The sequence below is a fragment of the Chrysemys picta genome, chromosome 1 (assembly GCF_011386835.1).
Source record: "Chrysemys picta bellii isolate R12L10 chromosome 1, ASM1138683v2, whole genome shotgun sequence".
Lineage (NCBI taxonomy): Eukaryota > Metazoa > Chordata > Testudines > Emydidae > Chrysemys > Chrysemys picta.
In genome coordinates this window covers 108,442,856-108,458,283 of record NC_088791.1, presented here as the reverse complement: position 1 = coordinate 108,458,283, position 15,428 = coordinate 108,442,856, and the positions used below count along the sequence as shown (strand labels likewise).

The following is a 15,428-nucleotide window of genomic DNA, read 5'->3' as shown; positions in this document are numbered from 1 at the left end:
TGTAATACTCTGCAGTCGTGGAGTTTGTTCATTTGCCTCAGCCTAGACTCGAACTGCGCATGACCTATAGGTATAATTCGCAACAGAGGATAAAGAGAGGATTGAAAGGTAGCCAATAGAATGATCGGAAAGCGAGCATGTTCAGAAAGGGTCTGGTGGCTGGAAAAACTGTGTAAAAGACAGTCAGCAGGCAAAGATTGAGAAGTCAGGAGCAAGAGAAGAAGCAGATCGGTAGGAGGGAGGAGGTCATTAGGGAGTTGAGTAGAGGTCAGGGTCAGATGGAGAAGATAAAAAGCCATGACAGCAACCGCAGCAGCACCAGCAGCTGTGACAGAGCAGAAGGAACCCTGCCATTGATACAAGAGTGGGTTTTTTTTAAACTGTTCAAATCCTCTGTAAACAACTGGCAACACCCAGGACAGAGGCATGTGTGACTGCATCTGCCTGCAAAGAAAAGCCTTAGGACAGGGTTTAAATTGCCATAAAATTCACTTCCCCCAATCAGCTTAACAAAAATGGTGACAATATCATGATACTTTGGCTTGCATAATATAGTAGTTGTCTAAAGCATCTATCCTAAAACTAAGCTATAAATAATGATAGTTTGAAGCTAAAATCCAAAATGGTGGACACACTGATTTTCTATTTGAAATTCTCAAAATGGAGGACACAGACTAAATTGATCAATAGCAAGTAAGAAACAAAGGTCGAACAAAGTTCAGAAAGTGTGACCGAACTCATTCAAATCACCTGCCGGGAGGGGTCAGGAGGAGAATTAGCTATGATGCCAGAGCGGAGCTGATTGGCTGAATAGTTGCCACCCAGGCAGGGAGCATTGAGCATTGGCCTGCTAAACCCAGGGTTGTAAGTTCAATCCTTGAGGGGGCCATTTAGGGATCTGGGGCAAAAATCTGTCTGGGGATTGGTCCTGCTTTGAGCAGGGGGTTGGACTAGATGACCTCCTGAGGTCCCTTCCAACCTTGATATTCTATGATTCTATGAAAGGTCAACCAATCAGAAAAGGCCAGTAACTGAAATAAGACCTTGTTTTTGAAGAACTGTTGCTTGAATTATTATCTTTCTATGAGATAAAAGGGCCTTTGAGTGGAGGGCTGTATCAGTGTCCTTTCAAGGGTTAGCAGGATTAGCCAGTTCTGGGGTGTCCCCTGCAGGTCAGAGACAAACCCTTGGGCAGACTAAATTAACAATCAATTTATAATTATAGGCAAGCCAGTATTGGGGTGTCAAAGTCCAAATCTTGGAGTAACACCAGAGCAGAAGGAAAGAAGCCAGCAGAGAGAGAGTAAGCCTGCGAATAGTGTTGGTTTGTACATGTGTATGTTTGAGTTAAAGATGTGTGTACGTGTTATGTGTATGCAGAGTGTATAAAAACTGTTTCAGCAACTGCAGATGACTGATCACTGTATGCAGCCATTTAGCACTATTCCAACCGTATGCCGTTATCGTTAAGGTACTTTAACTTGTATTTATGCTTTGAGGAATTTGTGTTTAGATTATTTGTGTTCAGATTACTATTGTATTAGAAGGTATTATCTGCACTAATAAAGAGGTTTTGTTTTGGAAGAATACTGCATGTACACCAATAATTTTATCGGAGGGCTTTATCTCTGCCCTCCAGGGGTAACAGGTCCAAGCTGTTCTGGGGTGTTAACAACGGGAATCTCTGGTAAGCCCAAGTGTTTCCTCAGGGAATGGGCCCTTTTATCTCATAGAAAGATAATAATACCGAGGTGGGCTAGTTTAAAGGGAACCCTTGATAAACCCAGGACGGGGGCAATAGGTGAGCTATTCTGGGGGTATCTTAGATCTGCTTTTGGGGTAACAACCTTCCTCCAGCCTGAGAGGTCACCTTTCAGCATGACCCAGTGTAGTCTCCCCTTTAAGCAGTTCCTTACCCCCCCCCCTTCCAATTCTCATATTAACCCTCATCTTCTCCAATTTAACTAATTTCTCATATGGAACTGTTGACGTCGCTAGGCCTCACCCTAGGTAACTCGGGAGGGTGGAAGGCCACTGAGTGTCAATGAAGCCTTCCTGCACTAGGCCTAAGTGAACCAAACTCTATCCTTCCATGTTTAGCTCTAATCAACCTCAAAAGCCAGGTGCAATTGGAATATGTAAGCAACCAGTTATCTGTGTGCAACCCCCTGCTCAAGCAGTAATAATGAGGCCTGCATGTTTCTGGCTGAAGGGAAAAAGGACAAGATAACGGTTTAAAGAAGTTACTAACAAGCTAGGCTTATAGCTGCCAAGAATGACTTAACTATTACCAGGGACGGGAGGGGTAGAGGGAGGAATGGGGGGGAGAAAGGGAGGGCTAGAGTGGAAAGGGGGGGGGCTGAGGCTTAACTGCAAAATGTATAAAAGAAGAAAAACTGTTCCTGTTAATGTGCTTGATTTGAGACTTGCCTGTCTCCTTGCACCGCTTTGGGATCCCAAATAAACTTTGTTTGCTTCTCCCCCTGGTGTGTTTATTGACGCGAAGCACACCGGGCAACGGACCCGCTGTTGCTTTGCCTCGGGCACTCTGTGCTGGCAACAGTTTTGGTGCCCAACGTGGGGCTCGAGGCTGAAATTTAGCCTTGCCCGGACCCCTCTCGGAGGTCGACAGATTGCGGTGACGACCGACGCCCAGCGCGCACCGGTGACTTTACCGGGGGCCTCGGCGGAGACGTGGTTTGGTCGACCCCGGAGGGCACAACGGTGCAATGCGCTCGAGTAGTGGAGAAGCAGCTGCGGGCGACGGTGGGGAACCGGTCCCGTGGATAGGGCGACGGTGCAGAACCGGACCCTTGGATAAGGTAGGAAAAGTCCAGTGGGGACTTTATCTGTCTTGACCTGGGGACGCCCAGTGTCTACCTGTTATGACCTGGGGACGCCCAGTGTCTCCCTACGGGGCAGGGACAGAGTATGGCAGGCAGGGTAAGGTGTACACCCTTGGAATGCATTCTGGTGAATTGGAAAGTGTTTGGATCGGATCCGTTGGTTAAAAGTAAACTGAAAAGGTTCTGTACAGTAGACTGGCCTCAATATCAGTTAGAGGACCAGGAAAGGTGGCCACCGGAAGGATCACTTAATTATAATACGATCCTTCAATTATTTCTGTTTTGTCAGCAAACGGGTAAATGGAATGAACATATGTATGTACAGTTGTTTATGTTGCTAAGAGATAGGTTAGATCGTTTGCAAAAGTGTAATTTGATTCCAACAGGTTCGGTAGTAGCTACTGTTAGTCCCCAGAACCCCCCCACAGCTGTAATGGCAGGTCCGGTGTCCCCTTCGGCTATCACACCCCCACCATATAAAGACAAGGTGTCTCAGGTCCCAGAGATTGCCCCCTCGGTGGAATTTTATCCGTTGATCACTGAGACCATGGTGTCCAGACATGGCTCAGATAGGAATCAGGCCACTACTATGCAGGTTTACACCCATGTGCCTTTTAACCCGGTGGACCTAGCAGCCTTTAAGGCACAGGCAGGGGAATTCTCTACGAACCCAAGCAAGTTTATCTCGGTCTTTGAAGGGTGCTCGGCTAGCTGTAAGCCTGACTGGGATGATTGTAATGTCCTTATGCGGACCCTGCTGTCTGAGGTGGAGCATAATCAGGTTGTGTCTTAAGAAAAGGAAAAGAGGCAAGCGAAAATGATGGTCACCGCAGTACAGGCCGGTGGCAGGGGAAAATTCCAGGAAGGTGGAAGGGGCCGGGGAATAAGAGGACATGGGCGCCCTGGCTCACAGGAAAGGTGTCTGGGTCGCAACCAGTGTGCCATATGCCGGAAGGAGGGACATTGGAAAAATGAGTGCCCCGAAAGGGAAGCTACCCCTATAATGACAGCGAAGAATCAAGAATAGGGGTATCAGGGAAGATGGACTATCCTGCCCCTGGAATCCCAAGTAAAAATGCGGGTGGGAGATTCGGACATAGACTTTTTAATAGACTCTGGAGCTGCACGAACCGCCATAAACCAACCCCTGCAGCTGCCTGTGTCAGAGTCCCTCACTGTGGTGGGTGCCACAGGGAAAGGAACCAAGTGCCCAGTATATGCCCCAGCGGAATGTGCTTTGGGAAACAGAACTCTATCTCACAAACTGGTTTACCTCCCTGATTGTCCAACGCTTCTACTAGGACGGGACCTGCTTTGTCGCTTAGGAGCCACCCTGCATTTCACCCAAGATGAAATAACCCTCACCTTACCCCCAGAGAATGCCTGGATAATGACCCTTGCAATTGAGCCCTTAGCCATGCAAGCCCCAGAGTGGAGCAAGTGGGAAGACAAAAGGAGGATTAAAAAGCAGCTTTGCTAGACAGTGTGGGCCCAGGGATTTAAAAATTCCCCCACTCTGTTTGGCCAGGCCCTGGCCAGAGACTTGGAAGAGTGAGACAATGAGGACAGGGTCCTCCTCCTGCAATATGTGGATGACTTGTTAATTGCCGCTGTGGGTCTCATCCCTTGCCTTAAAGCCACTGTGAGCCTCCTGAACTTTGTTGGACTCCTCAAAAGTGGGTGTGCTCGTCCTGGTTTTTGCATCTGAAGAAGTGAGGTTCTTACCCACGAAAGCTTATGCTCCCAGTACTTCTGTTAGTCTCAAAGGTGCCACAGGACCCTCTGTTGCTTTTTACAGATTCAGACTAACACGGCTACCCCTCTGATACTTGACGTCCTGGTTTGTTGCTCCAAAGCTCTGTATAGAAGTTATTTTACTGGAAGAGTGTATAATGGCAATGTGTATGTGTTCATTGTTGGGAAAAGGTGTATAAGTGAAGAGTGGAAGTTTCCTTTGTAAGTTAAAAGAAGCCAAGAAGGAGAGCAGGAAAAAGAACAGACGAGTTAACTGAGGGAAAAAATACAGCTAGCAAGCTCAGTCCAAAGATAAGATGCTGGCACCATCCAAGGACACTGCCCAGAGCTAAGACTTGGCCGACAGCCAAGAAAAGGGGGGGCCTGAATGTGCCCAAGCAACTATGAGATCTGCAAAACACTGTCAGGCATTAATGAAATGTGTTAGGTTTCTTTTCTCACAGAAAAAAGACGTGCTAACCAAAGACCCTAGCAGCCCTGCCACTCATTGAAACAAGGAGACCGAGTCTACGTAAGGTCCATCAACGAAAAACTGCTTTGGCTCCACACTGGAAAGGCCCTTTCCAAGTCCTGTTAACCACCAACACCGCTGTGAAGTACCAAGGACTGCCCATCTGGACCCAGGCTTCTCACTGTAAAAAGACCCCTCCACCTCGGGAGGACTCTCCGACTGATGATAAGCCTATTTAAAGACAGGGTGATGTGCTAGTAACCTCTCCCCTGTATGATGCTGAACCACACTGTTTCAGGAAAAGAGAAGAAGGAACACTTGCTTCATTGAAACCACAAAGTCCAGGAATTCCTGACTACAAAAGACATTAAGAACTGACCCTGGTGAAGAAACAAAGAATTATACGCTGGCAGGGAGGCTCTTAGACCCCTGGCCTCCCAGGTACAGGCTGAATGTCTAGTCTGCCAAAAGAACAACCCTCGACCAGGAGTGTCAGTGCCACCAGCCACTCTGGAACCTACCCCAGGCCCAGGGCTGGTTTGGCAAATAGACTTTACTGAGTTCCCCCGGACCCAAGGATTCAAATACCTTTTCGTCTTGGTGGATCGATTCAGCGGATGGCCTGAAGCCTTCCCACGCCATAACAACACTGCCAAGACGGTGGCTCTGAAATTTGTCAAGGAGATCATTCCCCGCTTCGGACTCCCCCAGTGGATGGAATCTGACAACGGAACACACTTCACATCCCAAGTTGTTCAAAAGATATCGGATGCCCTGCAAATCCCCTGGAAGCTCCACACTCCATGGCGACTGCAGGCCAGTGGAGTAGTGGAACGCACAAATCAGACACTTAAGCGGCACCTCTCAAAGGTGTGACAAGAGGCTTCCCTTAAGTGGCCTGATGCCTTACCCCTTGTTTTGCTCCACATGCGCGCTCTCCCAAAGGGCAGGTTAGGGCTCAGTCCCTTCGAGATTATGTTTGGAAGGGCATGGCCTATGAACGGTACACTGGTTCTGGCAGGGAAGTGGGAAATGGGGTGTGGCTTTTTATTTCAGTACATGTGCTCTCTGTCTGCTGTTCTCTGTTCTCTCCACAGGTATACCAGAGATTTGCAGCCTCTCCTGCTGGATGCCCCTGTCCATTCCTTGCAGCCAGGCGATTCCGTTCTCATTTGGACCCGGAAGGACAAGCCTCTCCAAGAGAAGTGGAAGGGACCCCACACCGTCCTGCTGGTCTCCCACACAGCAGCAAAGGTCAAGGGACACAAGAACTGGATTCAATCACTCCCGTCTGAAGGCAGTGCCCGCTCCTGAACGGTGGACCGTCCAGCCTACGGAAAAAGACTACCAGCGACGATCTGAGACTTAAACTGTTATTCAAAAGACAATAAGGCCTGCTGGGAATGGCCTGTGGTCTCTTTGGACAGTCGCAGTGCACTCCCCGTGAAAACTCTAAGCGTTGGTTGTGTTTACTCTCACAGGGCCGGCCTAACCTGGTGGCCTGGTCCTTTTGTTTTTAATCTGCCTACTATTGGTAATTGATATTTTGTGGGTATTTGGGGAATTGTAATTGTTAGGCCCTAGGGTCACCTGCCCAGCATGAGTTCAGGTCCAGGGTCTGCCACAGTGGTACTCTTTGCCATAGGGACACTCCTTTCGTTACCTCCCGTTTCCCCCAGGCACATGTGGGATGGAAAGGGATCCCTACTAACTTGGAAACAAACACTTATGAGTCCTTGAAGGTTTGCTTTGCCCAAGAGTTTAACCTCTCTAACTGCGGAGTATGCTCCCAAATCCTGCACCACGCAGCAGGGTTACCCTGGAGGATGGTCCCCCAAAATTGGTCAGATATCTGTTGGGGATGGTTCAGTAGGGGAAGAAATACCTTGGGTACCCCATTGTCACAAAACTGTACCATTGAATCCCAGTATGCATTAAGGGACAACCCCTGGCCGCCCCAGGCAGCGTAAATCTTTGTATGCCACCTCAGAGCCCATTAAGGAAGGAGACAGGTTGGGTATGATCCTCCTCCCATCCTATGGGGTGGAACGGCTAACCCAATTTTATCATAGGCTCTCTGTGTTTCTCACCACATTCGCCAATGAAATCTTGGCCATAGAGGAGAGCCTTAACTCAGAGCTATACCAGCTCCGGTTGCTGTCCCTGCAAAACAGACAGGCCTTAGATTATGTTTTAGCCTCCAGGGCGGGGTGTGTGCCCTTATTGGGAATGAATGTTGTACTTATGTCCCAGAAAACTCACAGGACATTAACAAGCACGTCCTGTCGGCCAAACAGGCTTTCAAGCAGTGGAAGGCCCAGGAAAGGAAACCCACAGTTTTCGATTCCCTTTGAAGTTGGTTGCCCAACCTAGGAGGACTGGGGGGTGGCCTTGTGCGTCTCCTCCTCACTGGTGTGGTACTGTGCCTGGTCACCCTCCTCCTAATTGCTTGTTTTAAAATGCTCCTCCGTAAGCTTTGTGCCCCCCCGTTCCTCAAAAATCCCGGCATACCCTCTCATTGAAAACCCCAGCTTCATAGCACTTAATCATATCTTGTCCACAGAATATGAGAAAACTCAGCCAAAAGCTTGTTGAGTATTCTCAAAGAAGGGAGTTGTTGACGTCGCTAGGCCTCACCCTAGGTAACTCGGGAGGGTGGAAGGCCACTGAGTGTCAATGAAGCCTTCCTGCACTAGGCCTAAGTGAACCAAACTCTATCCTTCCATGTTTAAACTCTAATCAACCTCAAAAGCCAGGTGCAATTGGAATATGTAAGCAACCAGTTATCTGTGTGCAACCCCCTGCTCAAGCAGTAATAATGAGGCCTGCATGTTTCTGGCTGAAGGGAAAAAGGACAAGATAACGGTTTAAAGAAGTTACTAACAAGCTAGGCTTATAGCTGCCAAGAATGACTTAACTATTACCAGGGACGGGAGGGGTAGAGGGAGGAATGGGGGGGGAGAAAGGGAGGGCTAGAGGGGAAAGGGGGGGGGTGAGGCTTAACTGCAAAATGTATAAAAGAAGAAAAACTGTTCCTGTTAATGTGCTTGATTTGAGACTTGCCTGTCTCCTTGCACCGCTTTGGGATCCCAAATAAACTTTGTTTGCTTCTCCCCCTGGTGTGTTTATTGACGCGAAGCACACCGGGCAACGGACCCGCTGTTGCTTTGCCTCGGGCACTCTGTGCTGGCAACAGAACTCTTTCTCACTAGTTTCTATTGTATAGGTGCCATGGGACCCCTGCTTCTTTTCCTTCCTATTGTGGGAGCCCTGCTCCTCTTTCTGGGTGCAGCTCACTCTCCACTGAGGGCACTACCATCTTAAGTGCCCCACTTTTCTACATATACCGGTGTCTCAGTTTCTCTTGTGTTCTTTGGTCTAGTCCAGCCATAGGAATAGCCTGACCCTCCAGTCAAGCCAGTTTCAGGAGTCTGACCCTTCTGGGGCCCCAGAGTCCTTGTACAGCAACAACTACCCGGAAGTTTTTGGAGAGTGTTGGGGATGACTTCCTGGTGCAACTACTGGAGAAACCTACCGGGGTCGTTCTTCTCTTGACCTGCTGCTTACAAACAGGGAAGAATTGGTAGGGGAAGTAGAAGGGGGTGGCAACCTGGGCAGCAGTGACCATGAGATGGTTGAGTTCAGGATCCTCACAAAAGGAAGAAAGGAGAGTAGCAAAATATGGACCCTTAGGGAATTGATGGGCAAGTTCCCCTGGGAGGCTAATATGAGGGGGAAAGAGTTCAGGAAAGTTGGCGGTATTTTAAAGAAGCCTTGTTGAGGGCACAGGAACAAACCATCCCCCTGTGCAGAAAGAATAGCAAATATGGCAGGCAACCAGCTTGGCTTAACAGTGAAATCTTTGAGCTTAAACACAAAAAGGAAGCTTACAAGAAGTGGAAACTTGGACAGATGACTAGGGAGGAGTATAAAAATATTGCTAGAGCATGCAGGGGTGTAATAAGGAAGGCCAAAACACAACTGGAGTTGCAGCTAGCAAGGGATGTGAAGGGTAACAAGAAGGGTTTCTACAGATATGTAAGCAACAAGAAAAAGGTCAGGAAAAGTGTAGGACCCTTAATGAATAGGGGAGGCAACCTAGTGACAGATGATGTGGAAAAGCTGAAGTATTCAATGTTTTTTTTTGTCTCTGTCTTCACAGACAAGGTCAGCTCCCACACTGCTGTCCTGGGTGTGATTACTGTGATAAAGTCTTATCAAGCAAAAGTATTGTCAAGCTTATTCAAAGTTAGGCCTGAAACTTCTGGACTCCTCAAAGATCAAGCATAGCAACAAGAGTAAGCATAGAAAATTCGAGCTAGGAAATATTGTAGACTTGTGGTCAGCTTCAAAAAGCAAGCTTTGCAAAATTAGATACAGACTTGTGATCAAGGTGTAAAGCAACCAAGTACTTCTTTAGGTTGCTTCAAATGTCGTGTGTCTGACACATTAACCACAATTAGGATAATTGGCTGTATTTGGAGAATATGAGCTGTGCACCTGTGCATAGATCATGATCTCAAAGCAACCACAATAATCCCCCTAAACTGTGGCCTCCCCTGATTGGTTGACCTGCTTCAAAACATGGCAGGCAGATGAGATAAAATGTGTAGAGCCTCAGGTGGTTTTGTGTGTGTGTGTCTTGGTTTAAGAGGTCGCCCTCTTTGATTGGTCTAACCCACACCCCCTGAACTGAGGAAACTTGAACTTCACCGACTATCTGTACCTGGCCAGTGCAAAGAGCGATCGACTAAACGGTAATGTATTCTCGGCAGGGTAAGGTTTTAAAGTTAAAAAAAAAATCTGCTTGCATGTAGTATAGGGTAACAGAGTAAAGAAGTCTCAGTTGCTTGAGCCAACTTGATCTCAGGTTATATCAATGCTGCAGTATTAAAAGTAATATTAGAAGCTTAATAGTATCAAACTGCTTAGAAATAGTAGTAAGTTGTTAATCAATATATAAGGTCTCTACTTGTACTTACTGAGGGCAGGAACAGTACATGTGAAGTTAGTTGTCAATAAGTAATAGTAGCTTTGCATGTACTCATGCCTACCATCGGTATAAACTGCCATTTATAGTCAATGTTAAGGACATGCTTTTATAATAGTAAGTAGCTAATGCATAATATTACCTGTACTTGTTTGCAATATAATTTGTCATTTATATTAATCCTTATTCAATGCTGGTCTCTTTCTCCTTTTCCTAGTCTGTCTGTGTTGCATTTATAGTCGTAAGTCATTAAAATCCTTTTTTGAGGAATAATCAGTAGTCTTAGTTTTCTCTTGTACGGACACTGCTCAACCTCATTACATCTGTGTTGGGTGGTGGGAAGTAGTGATCATCGGGGTCCTGATGTGTGCCTCCTTCTTTTAGCTCCACACTGGGCAATATGGTATAGGGAGGAGGTGAGCAGCCCTCAGTGGTGAAAGAACAGGTTAAGGACTATTTAGAAAAGCTGGACATGCACAAGTCCATGGGTCCAGATCTAATGCATCCAAGGGTGCTGAGGGAATTGGCTGATGTGATTGCAGAGCCACTGGCCATTATCTTGAAAACTCGTGGCAATCGGGGAGGTCCTAGACGATTGGAAAAAGGCAAATATACTGCCCAGCTTTAAAAAAGGGAAGAAGGAGAACCTGGGGAACTACAAACCACTCAGCCTCACCTCAGTCCTTGGAAAAATCATGGAGCAGGTCCTCAAGGAAACCATTTTGAAGCACTTGGCAAAGAGGAAGGTGATCAGGAACAGTCAACATGGATTCACCAAGGTCAAGTCATGCCTGGCCAACCTGATTGCCTTCTATGATGAGATAACTGGCTCTGTGGATATGGGGAAAGCAGTGGAGGTGATATATCTTGACTTTAGCAAAGCTTTTGATATGGCCTCCCACAGTATTCTTGCCAGCAAGTTAAAATATGGATTGGATGAATGGACTATAAGGTGGTGTGACGTTATTGATATAATCTGGGACCATATAGATCATTGTTGCAACCAGGGTCCTGTAGTGGCACCCAAATCTTGTATAAAGGGGCTCAAATGGGGTGTCTAAGACAAGGTTATGGTTTACTGGTTGTGATTATGCTGTCTATATGTGTGTATCAGTTTTGTAGTTGAAGTTATGAATATTGGCTCTATACTGTCTGTATTGCAAACTTATGCTATGCTTCTGGGTGACATACCAGACAAGCTGGTGTTAGCTCTGCCTAGCCTGCTTGATGGCCCATTAAGGACCATCAGCTATACAATGGACCCATTGAGAGAAGGCAAATATGCCTTGAGACTCAGCAAAATATGAAGGAACTGGCCCATGTGACTCCAGACTCCATTTTGCTGTAATTTTCCACAGTGAGGACAAAGAGGTGTTCTTACATCTGGAAAAGACTATATAAGGCTGATGCCACATCTCCATTTTGTCTTCAATCCTGCTTCTTACCTCTGGAGGGATTTTGCTACAACTGAAGCTCTGAAGAAAGGACTGATGACCCATCCCAGCTGGGGATGTTCCAGAGACTTGATTTGAACCTGCAGTTTATTCTATCGCTGCTGCAAGCCTGAACCAAGAACTTTGCCATTACCATTGTAATTGATTCCATTTAACCAATTCTAACTCTCATCTATATCTTTTTCCTTTTATGAATAAACCTTTAGAGTTTAGATTCTAAAGGACTGGCAACAGCGTGATTTGTGGGTAAGATCTGATTTGTATATTGACCTGGATCTGGGGCTTGGTCCTATGGGATCAGGAGAACCTTTTTTGTTTTACTGGGGTATTGGTTTTCATAACCATTCATCCGCATAACGAGTGGCACTGGTGGTGATACTGGGAAACTGGAGTGTCTAAGGGAATTGCTTGTGAGACTTGTGGTTAGCCAGTGGGGTAAGACCGAAGTCCTCTTAGTCTGGCTGGTTTGGTTTGCCTTAGAGGTGGAAAAACCCCAGCCTTGGGCTGTGACTGCCTTGTTTTTAGCAATTTGTCCTGAATTGGCACTCTCAGTTGGGTCCCGCCAGAACCGCATCGTCACAGGTGGATATAAAGCTGGCCAAATTTTCAGGCTCAATAGGTAGTGATCAATGGCTTGATGTCTAGTTGGCAGCCAGTAGCAAGCGAAGTGCCCCAGGGGTCAGTCCTGGGGCCTGTTTTGTTCAACATCTTCATTAATGATCTGGAGGATGGCATGGATTGCACCCTCAGCAAGTTCGCGGATGACACTAAGCTGGGGGAAGAGGTAGATACGGGTGGAGGGATAGTGTCCAGAGTGACCTAGACAAATTGGAGGATTGGGCCAAAAGAAATCTGATGAGGTTCAACAAGGACAAGTGCAGAGTCCTGCACTTAGGATGGAAGAATCCCATGCACGGCTACAGGCTGGGGACCGACTGGCTAAGCAGCAAATCTGCAGAAAAGGACCTGGGGATTACAGTGGATGGGAAGCTGGCTATGAGTCAGCAGTGTGGGAGAAAATTAAGCAGGTCCTGATGGTCTAGGCTTTTACTTGCTTGGCCTAGGCCCGCTTGCGGCTAGCAGGCCCAAAACCTAAGCTAAGCGTTGTGCTCCTTGACAATTGTGATCTGGGGGGGAGGGGGGGGGGAGCAGAGGTTGGAACACAGGGGGTAGGGGGGAGGTGATGGAAAGCCCCTGAGACTGGAATAATTTGCAATAGGTGCCTACTGCTTTTAAAATACAATAACCGCTTGTGTGAAGCAATAATCTAAAATGGATGTAACCCATGCCTTCCTCTATACCAATTGTGTAACTACCCGCATTGTGTATGTAAGAGTTTGGACTCATGCCTGTGGCACCTCCTACTGGTTGTCTTTGGGAATTAGCTCGTCCCAGCTCCGGAGCGCCCTCTACAGACTGGTGATCCGCCTTACCTCACTCTGGCCCCCGTGTCCCTCCCAGGACCCGGTGCCCCTTCACTGGGTTTCTGCCCCCTTGCAGAACTCCTCAGTCTCAGGGTCTCTCCCTCCCAGGGGAATCCCCACCCACTATTCCCACTTCTTGGCTCAGTCTTGGCTACTGCTAGTCATCACTTAGCTCCCATTCACTGGGGCAGACTGCAGTGTATCAGCCACTCCGGGCAGGAGCGGGTGACCACCCTGCTACAGTGTAACTGTACCCCGTGAAGGGCAATTGTGTAATAGCACCCCGTAAAAGGCAAGGTTGCAACAAAGTGCTGAAAAGTACCAAAAAGACCCTAACTCTTGACCTGTGTTAAGGGGGGGTTAATTTCAAATAAGGTCACTATTACTCAAGTATGTGTAATTTGTTTGTAGTTTTAAGCTTTAAAAGCTCCTGTATGCTTTGCTTCGGGGGAACAGTTCCAATAGCTGCTATCCCGAATGCGTTGGTGTGTATTCAATAAACAGGCCTCAGGCTGAGTCTTTGCTCAAAATAATGCGTGGGTGACTTTTTCCACGACAGCAGTGTGCCCTTGTTGCCAAGAAGGCTAACGGCATATTGGGCTGCATTAGTAGGAGCATTGCCAGCAGATAGAGGAAAGTGATCATTCCCCTCTATTCAACAATGGTGAAGCCACATCTGGAGTATTGCGTCCAGTTTTGGGCCCCCCACTACAGAAAGGATGTGGACAAATTGGAGGGAGTCCAGCAGAGGGCAACGAAAATTCAGGGGGCTGGGGCACATGATTTACGAGGAGAGGCTGAGGGAACTGGGCTTGTTTAGTCTGCAGAAGAGAAGAGTGAGAGGGGATTTGGTAGCAGCCTTCAATTACCTGAAGGGGGATTCCAAAGCGGATGGAGCTCGGCTATTCTCAGTGGTGGCAGATGACAGAACAAGGAGCAATGGTCTCAAGTTGCAGTGGGGGAGGTCTAGGTTGGTGTAGAGAAGTTAGCTGGGGCTCACCTCTCTCTGGGATGACAGGGACCCACACCGCCTCACTCAGTTCGGGAAGAGGTCTAGCAGGGAATTAGTGCGGCCACAGGAGTCTTCCTCCGTGGCCTTTGTGAGGGCAGAAACACCACAGTTAGTTGTCAGCCCAGGCCCTAGGTCAGGGTGGGGCAATGGTGAGTCAAGTGCTCAGGCCCTCAGGCAGGGGCTGAGCAATAATCGTATATAAACAGTGAGCCCAGGCCCTGGGTCTGAAGGCCTGGGAGAGGGGGAGACTGCCACCTACGAGTTGGGTGGCAGGAGGGATGCAGCCCCTCCCACTCCACTACGTCCCAGCCCGGGGCCCTAGCAGCGGCAGAAGACCTGCTGCTGCATCAGTGGGGATCCTGGCCACAACACACTGACATGGGCTCTGACAGTGTCACAGCCAGGCTCGGGTCGGCTGCCCCCCGGGCTACTCCCAAACTCCTCCTCTTGAGGTACCTGGGTCAGGGTGGTGTCCTCAGAGGGGTCCAAAACAGTGGGTTCCTCAGGATTGCTGGTGCAGGGCAGGCTCAGCCACTCCTCAGGATAGCTGGCCTGGGGCAGGCCTGGCCAGCCCTTGGGTCCACCGCAGGTCGCTGGGGCTTCCCAACCAGGAGGTAGGCCAGAGGTGTCTGGTCTCCCTGGCGGCTGCTCTCCTATTGAGCGCTGAGGTCGGGCCTTTATAATTCTTGTGCCACGCCTGACCCTCTGGGGGGCAGGGTCAGAGCTTCCTGGCTCTGCCCACTCTGGTGTCCAGAGGGACTCGTCTCTCTCTGGGGTAGCGGGGACCCACACTGCCTCACTATAGTTGGATATTAGGAAACACTATTTCACTAGGAGGGTGGTGAAGCACTGGAATGGGTTACCTAGGGAGGTGGTGGAATTTCCATCCTTAGAGGTTTTTAAGGCCCGGCTTGACAAAGCCCTGGCTGGGATGAGTTAGTTAGTGTTGGTCCTGCTTTGAGCAGGGGGTTGGACTAAATGACCTCCTGAGGTCTTTTCCAACCCTAATCTTCTATGATTCTAACTGAATCTTCCACTAAGCCCATTGGGGTTGGCTGGCCGGACACCTCATCCTCACAGGCATGCCTCAGCTGTGACAGTCTTCCCCCTCACCACATCAGACTCCTCTGCCTCAAACAATCCCACTGCCCAGGCACTAGTACATTCCTATTTTTGCTCATGTATCAGGCAGTGCCACTCATCAAGGTTCCTGCCTCCAGCTCACCTTGGGAGTAGCCAGTCTATTCTTCTCCAATCTGCTTCTCAGCCTTCATTCAGGCTGCTTTTCAGAGAGAGGGAACTCCCCATATTTTTCTCCCAATTGACCTTCTATGTCCTCTTTTAAATCCACACTTTTCACCTTGACCACACCCTTGTAGGCCAGAGAATCTAATGGAGAAAATTGTTTTAAGTGATATGAGAATACTTTTACGTAGCAATATTTGTATTTTGTTAGTAGGATGTGGTTTAAATTGGTAAGAAGAAATGGTTCTATT

At 48.2% G+C, this 15,428-nt stretch overlaps 1 long non-coding RNA gene across 1 annotated transcript; it reads left to right on the top strand.

Moving 5' to 3' along the window:
- The first annotated feature begins 475 nt into the window (after nt 1–475).
- Nucleotides 476–8,165, top strand: LOC135975382 (uncharacterized). Its single transcript, XR_010592400.1, has 2 exons — nt 476–2,822; nt 6,150–8,165. It is a non-coding gene; the product is annotated as an uncharacterized LOC135975382 (long non-coding RNA).
- The last annotated feature ends 7,263 nt before the right edge of the window (nt 8,166–15,428 follow it).